General features: G+C 33.8%; 1 protein-coding gene across 6 annotated transcripts in view; it reads left to right on the forward strand.

The window, feature by feature from the left end:
- The first annotated feature begins 11,562 nt into the window (after nt 1-11,562).
- Nucleotides 11,563-23,798, forward strand: part of LOC141394647 (uncharacterized) — a 992,399-nt gene continuing 980,163 nt past the window's right edge. For all 6 annotated transcript variants that reach the window (XM_073969386.1, XM_073969385.1, XM_073969381.1 and 3 more), the window contains exon 1: nt 11,563-12,094. The gene's annotated coding sequence lies outside the window, so the exon portion shown is untranslated. The remainder of the gene's footprint in view (nt 12,095-23,798) is intronic.

Genomic DNA, 23,798 nt, shown 5'->3' on the forward strand with positions numbered 1-23,798 from the left:
TTTTGAGAACTTTAGATACATTTGTAACGGGATTATCTGTAGTTTGACATTTGACATTTTTAGTGGCCCCAATTATTCTTCACCAAAACTTTCTAATATATGTCCATGTTTTGTTGTTGACCAAAAGGTACCTCCCGATTTTAGAGATTTTAACTAAATTTGCAGAGCGAATTAGCTGTAATTTGACATTTACGATTCCTAGTGATCAAAACATTTCTCTACCAAAAATTGTGGACATAGGTACTCATTTTCAAAGGCCCCATCAGGTATTTTGAAGTTTTAATCTATATTTTCGGCCCAAATTTGCTGTAATTGGTAATTAGGATTTAGGATTTCCACATTGGGGAAAGATTCCAACAAACGCGGATTAATTCAGGGAAGCATTTGGGTGATCTAATGTTAATATTTTTCGAATGCTTACACCTCAATGAATATAGCGGAACACAGTTTTGGTGAAAACTAAGGGATTGGAGAGATATATTCGCAGCCCTCATAAATGGGTACCATAAAAACTATGAAGTGTTTTTACATTTTTGCTTACATTTCTTATTCGATTAATCTATAATCTTCTAATATGATTAATTATTGGTTAACCTAATATTTGGCAAAAAATTATTAGGTTCGGTCAACATTTTAGTGTAGCTCCTATACAAGGGTATCTCCCGATTTTATGTATTTTGAGGGTCTTGACCACATTTTTTGGTACATTTATCTGTAAATTAGGATTTATGGTTCTGAATGCCTAAGAATTCACCGTGCAAAACTTTGCCAATATAGGTCAATGTTGTGGTATAGCCTTTTCGAACATTTTGGGCATATATTGCAACTAAACTGTCTCAAATTGTGCATTTGAAGGGATTGAACATATTTTTATCAAACATCATCTCCATATATTCTCGTTTTGCAATAACCTCCATATAAAATATTCCGCTACTTTTTTAACTCTAAATTCTTTTCAAAAATAGGGAAAAATGGATACAATTTAAAATAATTTTTAATATGTTTCTAAATTCTTTTGCCATAAATACATTTTTCAAAGATTCTGATATTTACCTGAAGTTGACGATTCCATTCTAAAATGTCCAACTTTGATGCGTAAAAAATATTACACTTTATACAAAAAAAAAAAAAAAAAAAAATAATAATAATAATTTATGGTGCTCTTCAAGTTATTAAATTTCAGTGTAACTGTAGAAGTAAACAATATATGATCTTGAAATTTTGGTTAGAGACTTAGAATTTTGTACCATATTACCATGTAACGACAGTTATACCAAAAACCGAATTTATTTTTTTAATTAATCTCCATTTTTGCGATTTCACCCCTTGTGCATCGCCATCATTTCATATAAATCATTATATATAGTACCTATAACATAATAATGGACGTACACACATTGTCTTATGGAGGGTGAACACAGACATTAAGCCAAAACACAAGATACTGTACAACAATAATAGAGAAAATTAAGACAAAAACCCCAAAATGCAAACATTTCCACCATTTTTGGCATAACTCATAATGCGCAAGCCAGACGCAAGTTTTGTTTGCGCAATATCGAAGACAACAATCAAGAAAAAAATACAAAAAAATTTCACACGACCTTCTCGACACTTCTGGAAGATGCTTACACCTGCGAAGTTTTTGCGGATTCTGAAACTACAATCTTCATAGATGAGATAAAATAAAAACTAAACAAGTAAAAAGTCGTTAAGTTCGGCCGGGCCGAACTTTTTATACCCTCCACCATAAAATAGTCTTAATTAAAATGGAATAATTAGGGTCCTTTCACAATTTTAGGTGGAACAACTATTGCTTAAATTACACTGTGAACACAAATGTTGGGGCAGACATAATTCCTTTTGGAGATGAAAGCCAATGGTGTGTGTATGATAAAAACCCCGAAGGACAGATGCGCCGTGAGTCGAACTTCCGCCTTATGGCGTGATGAAGTTTTTGCAAGAGACCCTGTAAGCCATCATGAATTAGCATTATATCTATGTTTGTTGTTTTTGTAGAGCACTTAAGCAACAGTGAACAGAGATATAACGCTAATTGCTGATGGCCCACAGGGTCTCTAACAAAAATTTCATCACGCCATAAAGCGGAAGTTCGACTCACGGCGGATCTGTCCTTCGGGGTTCATAATATACTCACCAAGGCCTTTCTTCCCCAAGAGGAATTTTCCGTGCCCAGACTTTCACCTTCATTTTGTTGCACAGTGTTATCTAATCTAATCTAAAAAAATGTGTTCAGCTAGGTGAAAGGTACCACCTACGGGGCTATATCAAAGAGTCAACCTATCTTTAAATTTTTTGGCGGAAAAGTTTTATAGCTGCAGGGAACTTCAAGAGTCAAATTGAGGGTAGTCTCATCAAAACAATGTAGACCCTCAAAAATGGACCCATGTTGACGAATTTTAGTGAAGAAATTTCGTGACCACTGAAAATTCCCGAAAATCGGGAGGTACAGTTATATGGGGGGATATACCAAAACATGGACCTATATTGACGATTATTTTTGAATAGACAAAATTGTAGCTAAAATTCTCAAAATACCGATCATTACAGCTAGTTCGGTTAAAAATTGCAGCTAAAATTCTCAAAATATACCAAAACATGGACCTATTTTGACGATGTTTCGTTGGAGATGTTTTATGACCACTGAAAACTTCAAATGTCAAATTACAGCTATTTCGGTTAAAAATTGTAGCTAAAATTCTCAAAATACCGAAAATCGGGAGGTACCGATATATGGGGGCTATACCAAAACATGGACCTATGTTGACGATGTTTCGTGGAGATGTTTCTTGACCACTGAGAACCTCAAATGTCAAATTACAGCTAGTTCGGTTAAAAATTTTAACTAAAATGCTCAAAATACCGAAAATCGGGAGGTACGGTTATAAGGGGGCCATACCAAAACATGGACCTATGTTGACGATGTTTGGTGGAGATGTTTCATGACCACTGAGAACCTCAAATGGCAAATTACAGCTAGTACGGTTAAAAATTGTAGCTAAAATTCTCAAAATACCGAAATTCGGGAGGTACCGTTATATGAGGGCTATACCAAAACATGGACCTATGTTGACGATGTTTCGTGGAGATGTTTCATGACCATTGAGAACCTCAAATGTCAAATTGCAGATAGTTCGGTTAAAATTTGTGGCTAAAATTCTCAAAATACCGAAAATCGGGAGGTACCGTTATATGGGGACTATACCAAAACATGGACCTATGCCTATATCCTTTGGGATATAAGTTTGTTGATCACTAGGAACCCTAAGTGCCAAATTATAGCTAATTCGGTCTGCAAATGTGGCGAAGAACGTCAAAATACCTCAAATCCGGAGGTACCGTTATATGGGGGCTATACCAAAGAGTGGACCGATATAGCCCATCTTCGAACTTGACCTGCCTATGGAAAAAAGACCCTCGGGTGCAAAATTTCAACACTCTATCTCAATTATTGCGGACGCTAGAGTGATTACAACAGACGGACAGACGGACGGACAGACGGACATGGCTAGATCGTCTTAGAATTTTATCCTGATCAAGAATATATATACTTTATAGGGTCGCAAATGATTAGTTCGATGTGTTACAAACGGAATGACAAACTTAATATACCCTCCATACTATGGTGGAGGGTATAAAAATCGCCGGAGCGCTTTTAAAATAAATCGCGATTCAAGTTGACATTTTTAGAGGTTGTTTAGGTTTTTGCGATTTTGCGTAGAAACCGCAAGTCGTATCAAAATGAGACTGAAAAAATGTTGTAGCTATCAAAATTCTCTACGAGATTGACCTTAATGATATTTTCGTATGTTTTACAACTTTTAAGATATAGAAGTTGAAATTGGGACAATTCAAATTCAATTCAATTCTGTGTAGTCTCCTTATAAAACAATGTCATGACTGCACTTTCTCAACTTAAACTTATATATCTAAAAAAATGGTACAACCTAGGAAAAATTACATAAGCCAGTCTTGTAGACAATTTTCACAGCTATAAGATTTTCTCAGGTCCCATGGCGATAACCGCGAAACCCTAACAAAAAAACCTAAAAATGTAAACTGAGCTTCTTTATGTCAATAATGATACAGCCTGAGAACAAATCATAAACGTCAATCCTGTAGAGAATTTTCACAGCTACAACATTTTCTTTAGCTTCATTTCGATTGGAATTGCGGTTTCCAAGCAAAATCGTGAAAACCTAAAAACACCTAAAAATGTGAATTTTGACTGCGATTTATTTAAAAATCCATAAAGCGATTTTTTCTTGTTTTTGGATTTTTCTCATTTATGAACATTGCTGTTTCAGAATTCACAAAAACTTCCCCTGTGTAAACGGTTTTCATTAAAAGTTAGTTAAGGCGCACCCTTCATGACATTGTTTTATAAGGCGGCGATACAGTCAGTGCATTGTCCCAATTTGAACTTCAATATCTCAAAAATGGTAAAACCTACGAAAATACCGTAAAGGCCAATCTTTCATAGCTACAACATTTTCTTCTGTCTCATTTTGATAGGACTTGCGGTTTCTAAGCAAAATCGTGAAAACCTAAACAACCGCTAAAAATGTCAACTTGAAACGCGATTTATTTTAAAAGCCCTCCGGCGATTTTTTTAGTTTTTTGATTTTTCTCATCTATGAACATTGTAGTTTCAGAATCCGCAAAAACTTCCCAGGTGTAAGCACCTTCCATTTAAATTTGATTCAAGAGCACCGTGTCTTTTTTTATACTCCAATACATTTCAAAATTATGCAAAATCTGAACACATTTTGACGAATTTTTAAACACATTTCTACAAGACTTTTTCAGAACAATTGTTTTCTAAAATATTAAAAATTAACTCTGTTTAACATATGCATTTTGAAAATACAAAGTTTATGTAGCAAAAACTACGTTATGGCGATTTAAAAGCAGCAAAATTTAAAACTTTGCACCTGTTTCTTAATTTTTAAAAATATGTTCAACTTTAACACTGTGCTACACGAAAAGTGAACAACATACGACTTTGCTATTTTGGCTAGTGAGTTAAAATTTTGTACTCGTTAACCCTAACAAGACAGATTATCAAAAATTTGTGTTTCAATTTTTCAATTAGGACCCGTTTTTTCAATCTTGCCCCAACTTGCAGCGGGCAGCAAACTTCCTATTACCTTCATTTCCATGGGGGAAGGACCCACCGTAGTGCAGTGTCAAGCACGTCCGCATTGCACTTAGAAAAGCTGCGGTTCAATCCCTGGCAGAACGTCAATGTTTTGACGTTCCCACAGTGTATTGTTGGCGACATTTCCTGTGTATTTCAGCCATGAAAAACTTATATACGGGTGGTGTAGTTAGACATGCCATTTGGACTCGGCGATAAAAAGTATATCCTATATCATTGAGCCAATATTAAACTCATTGTTCCTTCGGGTAAGTTATGGGCATATGTATGTATGTGTATGCAAATATGTATTTATGTAGGATATACAAAGTTCGTCCCATTTAAACATGTCTTTTTTTGACACACTTGTCTATCAAAAGTAAACATAGATAATTTGTATTTCTCACGAAAGCTTATTGCATCCTATTGAAAAAAAAAATTAAAAATATTGGTGTAAAAGCGGTTCCAAAAAATCAGGTCGTTCTACAAAACTGTAACCCAAATACAATTGCTTTTAAGCACATTTCAATAGTTCGTGACAATATGGTCCACACAAAATCGACGAATTTCTCTGCCGTGTTTGAGTATTTTTTTTAACGAAAAACGTCATGTTATAGGTACTGTTACTTCAAATATATCGGTGCAACTATCAAAATTTTCATTTTTTTTTTCTCTTAACTAGCTTATTTTCTATCAATTCATGTCGATTTTGTGGGAATTTTTGAAGAAACTTTTTAGCATTTTTGGCACAAAATATTGGATTTAGCCACACTGTGCGATGCACAAACTTCACCGTAGGTGTTGGTATATGCATAGAACTACATATACGCTGAAAAATCTCTATCAAGTCTTCGCGTTTCTGAAAAGGTATTCCATTTACTCGTATTTCATTAGAAACAGGAGCATTTTCAAGATTTGCATTCTGACATCTTCAATTTCAGATTTTAAGAAAGCAGTTTCAGAACCTTTCAAGTTGAAGTATTCGATCATTAATTTCGTTGAAGTTTGTCCTAAGTTCACACAATCTGCTCACGAATTCATTCACAATCCTGTTCTCCGTCTCATTCAACATACCTTCAAACTCTTCCAAAAGACGTTCACTTAATTTAGAGAAGCGAGCATCTAGCATATGTATCAAGCGGAAGGGCGAATCAAATAGTAGCGAAGTTTTGGTAGAGTTTCCGACAGAAAGTTGTATTAGACTCTCAGTCACTGTCATTATCAACAGGTAAATTAATCTGCGCAACATCACCCTGATTTGCCTCGAACATGGTTATGTATGATTGTATTCGTTTGTAGTATAACAAATGTATTTATATGAAGACGTGGTGCAATTTCAATTGGAAACTTGTATACCCCCAACGTAGACTAAATACCAAATTTCAGCCATTTCGGTGAGATATTGAGGCCACAACCTTCAAAATGCCGAAAATCGGGAGTTACTGTTATGAGGGGGTATATGAAGGCGTGGACATATACCGACAAATTTAAGGTGGAAAGCTTTTTACCAACAACGAAGACTAAATACCAAATTTCAGCCATTGCGGTAGGATATTGAGTTGACAATCTTCAAAATGCCGAAAATCGGGAGGTACTGTTCTATGGGGGCTATCTGAAGTGGTGGACCTATACCGACAAATTTCACGTGGAAAGTTTTATACCCCAACGGAGACCAACTACCAAATTTCAGCCATTGCGGTGGCCACAACCTTCAAAATACCGAAAATTCACGATGGCGAAGATTAAATACCGCGAAGATTAAATTCCAAATTTCAGCCATTTCGGTGGGATATTGAGGCCACAATCTTCAAAATACATGCCGAAAACCGGAAGTTCTGTAGGGGCTATACGAAGATGAGGACCTAAATAGACAAATTGCATGTGGACGATTTTATACCACCCTAGGATGATTAAATACCAAATTTCAGTTATTTCGGTAGGATATGAGGCCACAACCATCAAAATACCGAAAATCAGGATGTACTGTATATGAAGGCGTGGACTTATATTGACAAATTAAGGTGGAAAGTTTTATACACCAACGAAGACTAAACACCAAATTTCAGCCTTTTTGGTGGGATATTAACGCCACAACCTTTATAATACCGAAATCGAGAGGTACTGTTCTATGGGGGCTATATGAAGACGTGGACCTGTACCTACAAATTTCAGGTGGAAAGTTTTGTATCCCCAACGAATTTTAAAAAATAATTTCAATTTATTCCATTTCGGTGTTTTAATGAGGCTAAAACCTTCAAAATACCTAAAATCGGGAGGTAACGTTCTATGGGGGCTATATCAAAACGTGGGCCGATATAGCCCTTTTTCAATATCAAACATCTTAAGAGTAATAGAAACTTCTATAGCAAATTACAAAGCTCTATCTTAAAAATTGCGGACTGTATCTTGATTTCAACATACGGACGGACATAGTTATGCCGACTTAGAATTTTAACCTGATTAAGAATATGCATAGTTTATAGAGTCTCCGATAAATATTTCGATGTGTTACAAACGGATTGACAAATTTAATTATACCCTCCATATTATGGCGGAGGGTATATAAACTGTAGATCCCATGCTGGTTATGATATTAGATATTAAGATATTATGTGTATACATAATTTTAGTTCCAAGTTGCGTGTACTTTAGATTAAAGTTCAGGTGGTGTTTGATCAATATATTGGTTTCAATTGTGATCAATATAGGAAAAGTTCGACTCTTGTATTCAGCAACGACCACCTACTTTACTTACTTTACTTTTATATTTTAGTTCCTCAAAGCTATTCGTCATTACAATACAAATTTTAAAATGTTTCGCATAACATGCGTGACCCATTTAACGACTAAATAAAATAGTACACGACCAACATCCAAAAGTAGGGTTAGTCCTTAACACAAGGCCTCGAGTTCCATGCGAAATTTCATGAGAGTTGGCACATAATTGCGATCTAAAAATGCATTACAATTTATAATGAACATGAACTGACAATGATGCAAAGTCAAATATGACCAATATTTCGAGGTATTACAGAAAGAAACAAAAGGGACACAAAAACGTTAAGCCCCTGTACATAAAGAGTCACAAGAGTCCTCTAGGAATTATGATATGGAAAAAAGCTAAATTTTGTATTTTTCTACACAAAAGCTATGGTCGATTTCATCCACTAAACCTTATCCCACCATAAAGAAAATTATTGGCATCTTCCTTGACCTATACTCTTACCTCGTGCAAAATTGTATCACCTTTGAACTATAACTGTGAAATTTCTTGATGGTGATACCCTGAGTACTGTGGGATCCCTTTATATATTAGACTGTAACTCTGCCAGAGAGGAGAGGTCAAGAGTTCATCTTCGAAATAGTACTCACTGGACCGGAATGCGTCTTCCGGGAATAAAGATACAGGCTGTACACCTTCTACTTCGCGTCGATCGGAGTATTATTGCGACCTACGGAGCAGCTACAAAAGTCGGGGTTTTTTTTTTTTTTTGGTACATTTCACCCCTAAATTTTTAACGATTATTACTAATAACAATTGGTGTCTATTCTGGTCCAATATCGACCTACATACAAAATTTCGTTTCAATTTCGTTCAATCGGTCCATAATTGTGGCCTGGAGTTTGATTACAATTTTTAATGGATGGACGGACGGACACATATTTCAAAATTGCTTTATCTCGTCGAGATATGAATTTTGTTATACCACAGGGGACATTGGGGATCTACGACTAATATTTCGAGCTGTTACATGGATTTTCGGAAAAACTAAGTTATAATACCTTTCCCATATTGTGGAGTAGGGTATAAAAATGAAAAATTCTAATATGTTATAAAAATTTATAATTCTAATTGCATTTATTAAAAGTTATTAAACACATTTCCCCAGTAATCTTTAGCAACTTTTCTAATTAACAATTGTCAAAATTCGAGTAAAAGAACAATATTCAGTAACATTTTATAATAAATATACCCTACACCACTATGTGGAAAGGGTGTAGGGTATATTTATTATAAGTTTGTTTTGGTAAAAATTCATATAACACCGTGAAATATTCGGTACCCCAATGTGGTATACCAATCTTCATATCTCGACGAGATAATGCGATTTTGAGATGTACGTCCGTCCGTCCGTCCATTATAAATTGTAATCAAACTCCAGACCGCGATTATGGACCGATCGTCACGAAATTTTGCATGGAGATCGGGTTCAGACCAGAATAGACACATATTGTTATTCATGATGATCGGAATGGACCAAAAACACAATTTTTATCCAATTTTGTAGCTGCTCTGTAGGTCGCAATAATAGTTCTATCGCCTCAAAATTTTAAATAAGGTAAGGGTATATGACGAAGAAGAAGCTTAAAATTTGACATGATGATCAGATAATATTTAGAGATTTAAATGGACCACAACTTTGTGTGAAAATTGTGAACATTTTTAATATACAGCTTATATCTTTGCTCTTGGAAGACATATTCCGCGTAAGCAATCTATACTTGGAAAATAAACTTTTGGCATTTCTATTGATGCGAAGTGTGTTGGTGTACATGATAAGATACCAGAGTTACAGCCTTATATATATCCAAATATTTGTATTTAGTATAACAATAAACACGCTAAGGGTCGCAATTATAACTCAATAGTCACGAAATTTTGCACGAGGTAAGACTTTAGATCGTAGAAGATGCCTACAATTTTGGATGATGAACTGATATTATTTAGCGGGTTAAATTGACTATTACTTTTGTATGAAAAATATAAACATTTTATAGTTGGTCCATATTTTAATTCCTGGAGGGCATATACAGCCAAAGTAGCCTATATATGAAAAAAGAACGACTAACCTATCCACTGATACAAGTTGCAATAATGAGTTTGGTAGATAACGGGTCTACTGCCTACTATCTGTAGAGAACCACATGTTCCTCCCATGCTATAAATTGTCTCTATCATGACAGAGAAATTCCCAGTTGGTGCATTATTGCAAATTACTGGGAGCCCAAGCGTATTAATTGTCCAATTGGATTTTTTGTACATATCGCACCTGTTCAACAAAAGGGTAGTAACTAAAAATTTTAACTTGTTATTAAGAAAATGAATTACGCTACTCACTATAAAAATCTGCCATTACTTTGCATATTCTTTCGTCAAAAAATACCGGTATTCCACTTTTCATGTCTTCATCGCCACCCTTTTTCAAAATGTACTCAGTGTCGCCACCGTAAAAGTTTTTTTTGAAATATTAATATTGGTGAATATGAAGGCACCCGCTAACCTCCTCCTGGCGTATAATTTTGTGTCAATACAAAAAGTTACCGCCAAGTCCAAACGGATTGCACTAAGACACCACTTGTAGAGAAGTTTTTCATGGCAGAAATACTCAGAAAATGTCGCCAACATTACTAAGGGGTATTTTGCCACCGTTGATCGATTCCCCGGCCAGGTAACTTCGAATTTTCAACGGTGGGAAAATACCCCTCAGTAATATTGGCGACATTTTCTGAGTGTTTCAGTCACGTAAAACTTCTCTACAAGTGGTGGCTTAGTGCATGTCGTTCGTACTCGGCGATAAACTGTAGGTCCCCATATCAGGAAATATGAATCGGGGTGCACTCATTGATATAAGAGAAGTTTCCTTTGTACCTTACGGGATGTTTGTGGATCAATTATTATATTATTATTATTTAAGCTTGACGTGATAAGATGGCAGAATCCAAAAATTATGTCTTACAATAAGTATATTTGTTCCATAAAGGAATTTTAATTTGCTGAAAGCTAATTTCCAGGGGTAGTGGTGTAGGGTATCACATGGTCGGCCCCGTCCGTCTATAACCTTTGCTTACTTGTAATTACAAATTATCGAGTACGGGAAAACACTTTTATAAGTACAGACACTATTTTATTTAATGAAAATACCTTTATTAGTTCAAAAGTTACATAGGTTTTTGACTTGTAAGTACTGTAATTGCCATCTGTTTAGGTATTTATGTATGTATGTTCTCTATGTTAGCATTAGCATTTGTGTTTAACATTCACCTCCATTGACCTGGAATCTAAAAATATCCAAAATATAATCTACATAAGTATGTTAGTAGTACGCCCATCATCCCAGAATGTGGAACTGTTACAACATCTACAAAAATAGAGTACATAGCCCACAAAATGTTAACAATACTTTACTGTTAGCGCTGTTTTCCTCTTATGTATGATGTTGTGGACTTTATTACCCCTCTTTGTTAGCATCCACAATAATTCACCAGAATCACTACATGTTGAAAGCATTAACAGACGACGAGAGGAAAACGAAAATCGTTTTTATGTAGCGAAGATAAACACGACAACGACAATCAATGCTGGCCAGATGAAGTAGCAATTTTCATTGCAAAATAGTGTTAGTACGTAACGGTAACTCAAAGCGTCAACTACTCCATAGACGGTATAAACGGCTACGTGAAAGTGGTTGTTATTTGAGAAATAAAGCAGATGGGTTCTATACGCGCACCTTTTAAAGAAAATAGTGTGAGTGTAATTCATAAATTTGTTTGTGTGTGTTAGAAAAGCTCAACAATGTTTCTCAAAAAGTGAAATAATATTTTGGAAAAAATAGTTAAAACTAACACGTTTAAATTTAAAGAGAATCTAAAAAAATCGCCGTTTCTTAATATACCAGACATAAAATGTATCATTCGGGCGGATTCGTCAGCTCATTTTCCCGTCATACGTTTCGGGTTCTGTCCATATTTGTTACTCGACTTTTAATCAAGTGATAAATGTTTGCTCGCTTGTGTGGTTGTTTGTGCCAATGTCCTTTGAAATATTTTACGAATAAAAAATGAAACCAAACAAAGTAATGTAAAGCTCGAGCAAGTGTCTGTGATTCCTGTCCTCCATAATAAGCCAACGAGGAAAAATAAATATCAATAAATGTAGGTGCCAGCCATGATATGATGTTGTGCTATTATTAAGAATTTAAAATGAAATCTTTATTGCCGAGTGATTAAAAAATGCTTTTGATGTCAGGTGTGGAGTTTCATATTAATACATATAATATGTATTTATGTGTGTGGAAAATGTTTTAAAGGCTTTTTTAAGTGTTACGACGAAAATTAAATTTTAATTTTGAGAAATATTATAAAAATGCAGTAAATATTTTAAATAGTGTATCACTTGTACGATTCTTGTTGTGTCTTGCTACATATATTGTATGAACCAGGCAGTGGCAATGGTAACTAAAAATTGAAATAAAATCTTCGGAAATATTAGAATAGAACAGTACCAACAAGAAAACAATTCTATAAAGTTAAAAAAATTGATGGCTTATCCCAAAATTCAGAACTAATAATATGATGAATTTAATGTAAATACTTAAGGTTTCGAAAATAAAAATGGCAATAAAATAAAAAAATGTTAGCTACAATAAAAATATATATCGCTCACTTACTCAAAGAGTGACACATCTAAAAAAATTGAGTTTTCGAGAGAAAGGAGTTTTAAGTTGGCGATTGAAATTTGACTTCCCAATTTAAAAAGATTATTACACAAAAACTAGAATAGCTACTTGGACCATATTTTGCAAACAGCTAGCCAGCTAGTGCTTAATTTCACTACAAAATCAAACATGATTTGAAACTTTTTGTTAAATAAAGCCAATGTCGTAGTAAATGAGCTAAAACTCGTTGAGCTTTAGAGATATCAGCATAGAATTTTGACACAAGATAAAGTATGTGTTATGCCACTTTTTAAGTAAATTAGCTATATGTTAACGAAGTTGTTATTGATATACATAATAGCCAACCCAACAGTGAAATTCTAAAATAAGATATGTGCTGTGTGTAAAAGTTATGAAGCAACAAATTTTGCTAAAAATATATGAGTGAAAGTCAAACAAAAATTAAAATTGCGGAAGCCAAGGTTTGCACTATTATAATGCGGAAACTATATAACCAAATGAAGTCATTTTAAAAAAGCTCAAACATTTGGCTAGAAAAGCTAAACAATTTGTATGGAAGCTATGGCCACATAAATGAACAAAAATGGGAAAACACCACGTTAAGGCAAACTAGTTTTTTAACGTTGTTATTGGATTGCCAGTCAAGTCTTTCAAATTACGTATATCTGCATCAGCATCACAGTAATTTATTGGCAAAGGTCAACATTTTGTGCGATAAATATCCTATTTTAACCTTTTGAATTTGCTAAGACCCCAACATATTTTAGTTTTATGATGGTCCGGCTCATATAATTATAGTTTGTGAAAATCCATCCACCAGAACGGCGAAAACATCGCGGATTTCGTCGCGTTTTCTTTGGATCGTTTACTTTTCAATGAGGATGTGTCACTAGCGTTTTTGCGAAAACAGCGGTTTAAAAAATTTAGTGGCATAGGAGCTGTATCAGATTTTATCCCAAAAATAGTGTGTGATGCTACATCCACGAATCTTGATGGATTTATGGAAATAGGTTTAGATTGATGTATTTTTTCTTAGATGATAGTGACATCGGATGCGCATAAAAAGTGTATGCACTTTGTGCAATTATAAGCGTTATACCGTTTTTTGCAGGCGATGCTACATCTTAGCGGCCAAAGTAGATCCTGGCAAATGTGCACAAATTAAAAAAAAGAATTCGGTGTATTGGTAAACCACATGCGCATCAAGCTATTTTGAGGATTTCACGATTTACACGGATTTCAAATGATACAGTTTTATTTGAAGATTATACCCCATTCAAAGGAACCCAACATTTATTTGAACGTTACCCATATCTTCCGCTAGATGTTAGCGTGTACTCGAGAACAGAGATGGTGTCTGCAATTATGACGTATCTGACATACATTTCTGACGTACATTACATACGTCGGAAACGTCGTAAACCTAGCCAAACAAACAAAGTTTTTGACAGAATAAACAAACGAATTTTATAACCTAAAAATCGATGTTTTTCATAATAATAAAACTCATTTTATTATTATTTTTTGAGATCCCGTTTTATTAAAAAAAAGGCATAAAAGGATTTCACTCTAAAATATACACTTTATATCACCAATATTTTTGAAAATTTAACATAGCTGAAGCTAAGGTTTACCCTTTTAGAACACGCAACTTGTGATTGTATATTATTCAGATTAAATATTTTTGGATAAAATTAAATGTTTTTGGGCGTGGCAAAAAATATTGGCCTTAAAAGATAATTTGCGTGGAAGCTGCGGCTATATTTATGTTAAAAAATTGGCGAAAACGGGTTGAAGCCACCATATCTTTTTTTGTTATGTCTCTATTTGTGAGTAAACCACACTTCTCTCGAGTTTCCTGTCAAAGTAAAAGCAGAAGCAAACTAAATAAGGATCATCTCACTAATGTATTACTTTTCAAAATTTCGTCTGCTTCTACCATTAAATGATGCTGACATTTTGAAGCCAGATTTACAGTGTTTCGAAATGTTCTTCTAATTTCATTCCCCAAACAGGTTTTTCAAAAAATCATATATAGGATTGTAGAACTCGTGATTCTGAGTTATTCCATATATGTGTCGTGAATGTAGTCTACACAGCTTCATAGAAATCTGCATCCAAATGCGAAAATTTTGTGCGAACATTTTTTCTAAAAATCATATTTTTCGGGCCTAATTTTAACAATTGTTATTCGATTTCTTCGTACTTGATTGCACATTTTAGGTTTTTACTTTCCGGATCCAATAAATCATTCCCCGTGAAAATCCATCTACTAAAACGCGAGTTACAAGAAATTCCAAAGTAGAAAAATCGTCTAAAATTGTTTTTGGAAATATCGCGTATTTTATCGCGTTTTCTGCGGTTCGTTTCAACTGCAATGAAACAACTAGTACAGCATCTTCGTTTTAGAGGAAACAGAGATTTGAAAACTTCACTTATAAGGGAGCTACATTCATTTTATCTAAAAAATAGTGTGTGATGCTACATCCACGGTTCTCGATTGATCGCCTTGAAATATATATATATATATATCGATATAGATTTTCATGGTGAACACTGAAATCGGATGCGGACAAAAATTGTATGCACTTTGCGCAAATTAGAGATATTTTATAGGGTTTTTAATGCTAGGATGTAGCCGATGCTACATCTTAGCCTCCAATGTAAATTTCGAAAAATATATATAAATTAAAAAATATAGTCTTGCTGTACATGAAAATCACATGCGGACGAAATGATTTTAATAACTACGCGATTTACACGTATTTTAAAATGCATATAAATTAAAATGGGTTATTTGACGTCTGTTTCCATTTCAGAAGCTTTGAGATATATCCTCATCTACCCAATTACCTTCCCTAAAGGAAAGATCTAATATGAATGTCAATAAAGCAAAATCCGTCTATTTTATTGGGAGATTTAAGCAAAATGAAGGAAGTATTCCTATAGATTTTGTCAACATTTTCTACTACATAATGCATGTGAAAAAATATTTTGTCAAATAAAAAATTCTTTTTTGACCAAAATATGTGCTTATTTTGGCTGTAACATCGAAACTATAACACCAATCTGTACGATTGTAGCCTTAATTTTGAAAAAAGTTGACTTATATTCAATAATTTATCAATTTTATGTACATTCCGCGAATTCTGTGTAACATTTTGCAGGTATTATGCAATCTACTCGCTGAAGTCACTTCGAGAGAACTTTTTTGTAACAATGGTGTTTATTAAAATAATTAGCGTTTTATAATATTTTTTTTTAAAAGGCGAAATAAAAGCGCCATAACGCAACAACCAAAATTGGCTCGCGACCAGATTCGTACTGGCAATTTTTTTCTTAACTTACATATAAAAAATCGTTGATGTAGCGCGAAAAAAAATTATCCTTTTTTTCTGAAATGGAATATGAAATAATTGACAATATTCCTGATATATATATTTCTTATATTATATGGACATTATGCATATGTTTGTTTATTATTTCACCCGCAAAATTCTTTGAATCATACGTAAAGTAGTGGTAGTGTTCGGAATATATTGTAGATGGTGTGCTAAGTGCATAATCCAATTTATTGTTCAATTATTTCAGTTATTTTGAAAAATTAAAATATTAATAAAAATATGCTGTTATTTTCAAAAAGGTACGGACGCTCAGACAATCTCTGCTCGAGAAGTCATTAGAATAAAAAACGTGATTTTTTGCGTGAAATTTAACTGAAATAGAAGAACACCTCCGACCTAATTTTCTTACATTTTCTTCAACTAACAAAAAAAATTTGAAAAATATTTTCTCTTACAAAAATTTTATAACTTCCCTCAATACATTTTTTTTGTTTTTGCTAAAGTGTGCAAACCGCTAAACAAATTTCTATATTTTTGGTTCCATTTGAATCGTCGCGATGTTTACATTACGAACATATTTTTGAAATATTTTTCCGATGCATAAACAGCTTAAATTTTATTAAAACAAGTTGCAAGCAAGCAATTTTTTTTAATTCTTTCTTAATTTCCGCGAAAATTTACAACATTTTCACTAATGTTATTGGACCTCAGTAATCATTCAAAATGAACATTACCCGACAGAGTTTTATTTCAAGATTATACCCCATTTAAAGGAACCCAAAATCTATTTGAACTTGATCTTCCGTTAGATGTTAGCGTGTATTCGAGAAGTGAATATATTTTGCGTGAAATTTTACTAGAGAATAGAATAACTCCGACCTATTTTTACTACATTTTCTTCAATTGGTTGTTTGGTTATTTATTGGTATGTAATCATAACAATTGGTTATAGCTTATGTAGACATTTGGCGTGCTTCTGAAATATTTATCACAAATAGCTCTTGCAATTATGAACACGTTAATAAAAAAATTTCTTGGGGGATAGACCCGGTTATCTCAATGTTTGAACCGGATATTCCAATTGTTATGATTACATACCAATAAATAACCAATAACGAATATAGAGAAAAACAAAACATACTTTATTTCTGAACCAAAACCGATTAAATGTCAAAAAGGACAATGAAAACGGGACAAAATCGATTAGTTGTCAAAAAAACCGTACCTAAATTCTTCTGAGCAAAATTTTTTTTGAATATTTGGATGCTGAAAAATCTCATCTTGTGGTACTTTCACTACGGTTCAAGAAATAAAGGACGAAAAGGACATGAAAGGCATTGAGTTAGAAGAATGAAATGTTCTACAAAAAGATTCGCCAATCGATTTAACTGAAGACTTGTCACTTCAAAACGAAGCTACAACAACGCAAAACAGAGATATATAGCTATTTTCTCAAGTGTTATAGGGAAAAAATCGAAAACTTCATCGCCCGATATCTTAGAAACTTGACCTATAGCGAAAATTTCCTTTTGGGTTCTTAGTATACTCATCAAGGGCTTTCATCTCCAAAAGAAATTTTCCACCCTCCAAAAATGATGCTGCACAGTGTAATAATATATAGAACATATTTGCAAAAAAATAGAGGAATATGTATTGGAATATAAAAGTTATAGAGAATTTTTTTAAAATCAAATTTTTGTCGATTTGTTCCAGGTCCACACTTATGACACAAATGTGAAATATTGTATACCATATGGAATAACGTGACAAATATATTTTCTATCCTTGCCTCAAAAAATTAAAAACTTCTAAATCGAAAATTAAAGTTCTGATTTTTGAAATGTGTTTTTAAACTTGTAAGTTTTTACAATATTACGCTTTAAAATTTCAACGCTTTTAGATGCGTGGATACCTACGAAACTAGATCAGATAAGAAAGCCGACAAGAAATTCAGAAAGAGCATACCGGAAAACCCTAGAAACCATCTGTATCTTAAAACGTCAAAAATTACGTATGGAACACTTAAGCATGACACCGACGTTACCTTAAGCTTTATACACAGAACTGAACGCGTAGGGAACGTCTTCATATCACCTTTATTTATAAATAAAACAAGTAAGCAAAGGCTATAGTCGGACGGGGCCGACCATGTGATACCCTACACCACAAACTGTAGGAATTACCAATGTGCAACCGCCTTGCACGCTGATTCCCATCAAAATGTCTACGGTGGCAAAATACCCCTTAGTAATGTTGGCGATATTTCCTGAGTATTTCAGCCATGAAAAACGTCTGTACAAGTGGCAACTTAGGACACGACGTTCGGACTCGGCGATAAAAACTAGGTCAAATATCAATAACTTAATATGAATCCATTGATATAAGAGAAGCCTCCCTTGTCTTTACTGGGATGTTTGTGGAAAAATATATAAATTATACATTTCTAAATAATATTCGAAAATTGGAAAATTCACATTGATTAGCCCCTCCTGCTACATCTTCAAATTGTTTTGAATATCAGGTTCTTTTTTGGAATAAACCTAAAATAAATATATATATATATACCATGCAATTTGGTATCTATATATATAAAAGAGCTTAGTGAGTGACTGAGTGACTGAGTGACTGACATATCATCGCCCAGACGAAACCGCTGAAGCTAGAAAGCTGAAATTTTGACTGTGGGTTGCTGTCGGTGTGTAGGGGTGAGATAAGGCTGGGTTTTTGGAAATTCGACCTAGAAGTGTACGAAAAGTACTAAAAGGTACTAAATATGGTACCCTTTGTATTATGCAAACGGCAAGAGCTAGAATTCTGAAATTTGGAATGAGGGTAACTGATGGAGATTTAGAAAGATGTACCAAAGGGTTTTTGGAAATTCGACTTATAAGTGTACGAAAAGTTACTAAATTTGGTACCAATTGTATATTTTGAGCGGATATAGCTACAATCTTCATATTTGGTATGGAAATCAAGGTTGGGAAGTGGTGTTGATATAAGAAAATTATTTTTGAAGTTCGTACTTATGTGTACGAGTAGTACTAAATGGTACTAAATTTGGTACAATTTTGATTTGGGTGAACGGATAGAGCTGAAAACATGAAATTTGGAATTTAGATTACCGTTGAAGGGTACAGTTGAAATATGGGTGTACTTTTGGAAATTCATACTTATGTGTACGAAAAGTACTAAATGGTACCAAATTTGGTACAATTTGGATTTAGATAGACATGGAAACCTGAAATTTGGAATTAAAATTACTGATGGAGCGAAGGATTGAGGTAGTTTTGGAAATTCTTACTTATGGATACGAAAAGTAGTAAACGGTACTAAATTTGGTACAAATTGGATTTGGGTGAACGGATAGAGCTGGAATCCTGAAATTTGGAATTTAATTACTTTTGGAGTGTAGGATTGAGTTAGTCTTGAAAATTGATACTTATGGGTACGGAAAGTACTAAATGGTACTAAATTTGGTACAATTTAAAATTAGTTGAACGGATAGAGTTGGAAACCTGAAATTTCGAAGTAAGGTTACTGATTGAGTGTGGAATTGAGATAGTTTTGGAAATTCATACTTATGGGAATGGAAAGTACAAAATGTACTAAATTTGGTACAATTTATATTTGGGAGAACGGATAGAGCTGGAATCCTGAAATTTGGAATTTTATTACTTTTGGAGTGTAGGATTGAGTTAGTCTTGGAAATTCGTACTTATGGGTACGGAAAGTACTAAATTGTACTAAGTTTGGTACTATTTAGATTTACTTGAACGGATAGAGTTGGAAACCTGAAATTTCGAATTAAGGTTACTGATTGAGTGTGGGATTGAGATAGTTTTGGAAATTCATACTTATGAGAACGGAAAGTACTAAATGTACTAAATTTGGTACAATTTATATTTGGGAGAACGGATAGAGCTGGAATCCTGAAATTTGGAATTTAATTACTTTTGGAGTGTAGGGTTGAGTTAGTCTTGAAAATTGATGCTTATGGGTACGGAAAGTACTAAATGGTACTAAATTTGGTACAATTTAAATTTAGTTGAACGAATAGAGTTGGAAACCTGAAATTTCGAATTAAGGTTACTGATTGAGTGTGGGATTGAGATTGTTTTGGAAATTCATACTTATGAGAACGGAAAGTACTAAATGTACTAAATTTGGTACAATTTATATTTGGGAGAACGGATAGAGCTGGAATCCTGAAATTTGGAATTTTATTACTTTTGGAGAGTAGGATTGAGTTAGTCTTGGAAATTCGTACTTATGGGTACGGAAAGTACTAAATTGTACTAAGTTGGTACTATTTAGATTTACTTGAACGGATGGAGCTGGAATCCTGAAATTTTGATTTAAGATTACTATTGGGGTGTAGGATTGATCAAGTTTTGGAAATGCGTACTTAGGGGGTACGAAACGTACTAAATGGTACGCAATTTGGATTTGGGTGAACGGATAGAGCTGGGTGAACGGATAGTGCTGAAATTTGGAATTAAGATTACTGATGGAGTGTACTGATTGAGGTAGTTTTGGAAATTCGTACTTATGGGTAGGGAAAGTACTGAATTTGATACAATTTATATTTGAGTGAAGGGATAGAGTTGGAATCCTAAAATTTCGAGTTAAGGTTACTGTTGGAGTGTGGGATTGAGGAAGTTTTGGAAATTCGTACTTATGGTTACGAAAAGTACTAAATTTGGTACAATTTGGATTTGGGGGAACGAATGGAGCTGGGATTCTGAAAATTGGAACTAAGATTACTGTTGGACTGTAGGATTGACTTAGTCTTGGAAATTCGTACTTATGGGTACGGAAAGTATCCTGAAATTTGGAATTAAAATTACTGATGGAGTGTACTGATTGAGGTAGTTTTGGAAATTCGTACTTATGAGTAGGGAAAGTACTAAATTTGGTACAATTTATATTTGAGTGAAGGGATAGAGTTGGAATCCTAAAATTTCGAGTTAAGGTTACTGTTGGAGTGTGGGATTGAGGAAGTTTTGGAAATTCGTACTTATGGTTACGAAAAGTACTAAATTTGGTACATTTTGGATTTGGGTGAACAGATAGATCTGGAATCCTGAAATTTATAATTAAGCTTACTTATGGAGTGTAGGATTGAGGTAGTTTTGGAAATTCGTACTTCTGGGTACGGAAAGTACTAAATTTGGTGCAATTTATATTTAGGTGGACGGATACAGCTGGAATCCTGAAATTTCGAGATAAGGTTACTGTTGGAGTGTAGGATTGAGGAAGTTTTGGAAATTCGTACTTATGTGTACGATAAGTACTAAAATTGGTACAATTTGGATTTTGGGGAACGAATAGAGCTGGAATCTTCAAATTTGGAATTAAGATTACTGTTGGACTGTAGGATTGACTTAGTCTTGGAAATTCGTACTTATGGGTACGGAAAGTACTAAATGGTACTAAATTTGGTACAATTTATATTTGGGTGAACGAATAGAGCTGGAATCCTGAAATTTCGAGTTAAATTCGTACTTATGGGTACGAAAAGTACTAAATGGTACTAAATTTGGTACGATTTAAATTTGGGTGGACGGATAGAGGTGGAATCCTGAAATTCACAATTACTGTTGGAGATAGTTATTGAAATTCGTACTTTCATACGAAAAGTATTAATGGTATTATGAATAGAGGTGAAATTCGGAAATTTGGTATTATAGCCGCTGTTGGTGTGTAGGGTTTAGATCAAACCCGTTCGTTGGTATTGATATGGTTACGAAGTTTTTCGGCAAATCACACACACGCGACCCGAACGCAAAGTAAGAGAGCAAATGTTTTGATTTTTTTACTTCAGTCTTGTACTGAATGTCATGCAAGCACGTTGATGTCGCTTTATTTGTTTTTTTTTTTGGTACACTGAAAAGATTTTGTACAGCAAATATGTGGAGGGAAGAATTTGAAAATGATTTTTTGTTTTGTATTAATATTTTTAATGACGTAGAATGCCTCGTCTGCAATGCAACAATAAAAAATTTATATCCATCTTACCTTAGGCGTCATTATAAAACGCATACAAAATATCATTTAATGACGGGAAATGTGCGAAAAAATAATATGCCAGCTTAAAGAAAATTTAACAAATAAAAATAATAGAAATAAAAATAATAAAAATAATTTTCACTGTGAGGTAGAAATCGATGTTGTTTAACAATTTTTATTTTTTTATCTAAATTTACTCGAATTTCGTTAATTTTATTTTATTATATTTAAGTTAAGACCCTAATGTAAAAATATAAAAAAGAACGAAATCGCTATCATTAATTAACTCTTAGCAATCGCAGTTTTAATAAAAGAAACTGAAGTGGATACTTTTGACTGTGATTCACTGTATATTATTTTTAATTTTAGTCATACAAAGCGAACGCGCCAACAATATATTTTTTCTATTTGAAAATTTAGGCGAAGATCATTTTAAGTATTATTATTTTTTTTTTAATTTATTAATCGAGCTTTTTTATGATCTATAATGCAAATGAAAAAGGAAAGCCGACGATTCGAACCCACACACCCACCACTATGTTTGGCTCTGAACGCTAACACGCCGTGACATCCTTTTTCCTGTGTTTTTCATTTCATACTCAATATGAAAATCATCACCCTGTTCTGCTCTGTCAGTGTAATTTTACCCACACATAAACAATTTAAGCGCTCGCTCTTCTTGGTCGGCTATGGTTTAGATCAGAGTGAGGCAGAGAAAATTTTTGGGTCTCTCTTGTGCTCTCAATGAGCGAAAATTGGTTTAGATCATAGCCGACCAAGAAAAGCGAGCGCTTAAATTGTTTATGTGTGGGTAAACTTACACTGACAGAACAGGGTGATGATTTTCATATTGAGTATGAAATGAAAAACACAGGAAAAAAGTTGTCACGGCGTGTTAGCGTTCAGAGCCAAACATAGTGGTGGGTGTGTGGGTTCGAATCGTTGGCTTTCCTTTTTCATTTGCATTATAGATCATAAAAAAGCTCGATTAATAAATTAATACTAAAAATGATCTTCGCCTAAAAAGGCAAAATTTTCAAATAGAAAAAAATATATTGTTGGCGCGTTCGCTCTGTATGACTAAAATTAAAAATAATATACAGTGAATCACAGTCAAAAGTATCCACTTCAGTTTCTTTTATTAAAACTGCGATTGCTAAGAGTTGATTAATGATGGCGATTTCGTTCTCTTTTATATTTGTACATTAGGTTCTTAACTTAAATATAATAAAATAAAATTAACGAAATTCGGGTAAACTTAGATAAAAAAATAAAAATTGTTAAACAACATCGATTTCTACCTCACAGTGAAAATTATCCACTCATATTATTTTTTTTCGCACATTTCCCGTCATTAAATGATATTTTGTATGCGTGTTATAATGACGCCTAAGGTAAGATGGATATACATACATTTTTTATTGTTGCATTGCAGACGAGGCATTCTGCGTCATTAAAAATATTAATACAAACCAAAAAATCATTTTCAAATTCTTCCCTCCAAATATTTGCTGTACAACTGCAAAATCTTTTCAGTGTACCCAAAAAAAAAAAAAACAAATAAAGCGGCATCAACCTGCTTGCATGACATTCAGTACAAAACTGAAGTAAAACAAGTAAAAAAGCATTAAGTTCGGCCGGGCCGAACTTTTCATACCCTCCACCATAAAATATTCATTCCTGTCCCCAACTTTAAGTGAGTACGTTAAAATGTCAGATAATGTACATAAAATGCTTCATTCGGGAGGCCCTTTTTTATGGTGCCTATATCTAACTGTTGACAATTTTTATGGGCTAGAAATTGGGAGGTACTGTTATATAGGGGTT

This window comes from Musca autumnalis, unplaced genomic scaffold (assembly GCF_047663935.1).
Source record: "Musca autumnalis isolate F117 unplaced genomic scaffold, ASM4766393v1 scaffold_2, whole genome shotgun sequence".
NCBI lineage: Eukaryota > Metazoa > Arthropoda > Insecta > Diptera > Muscidae > Musca > Musca autumnalis.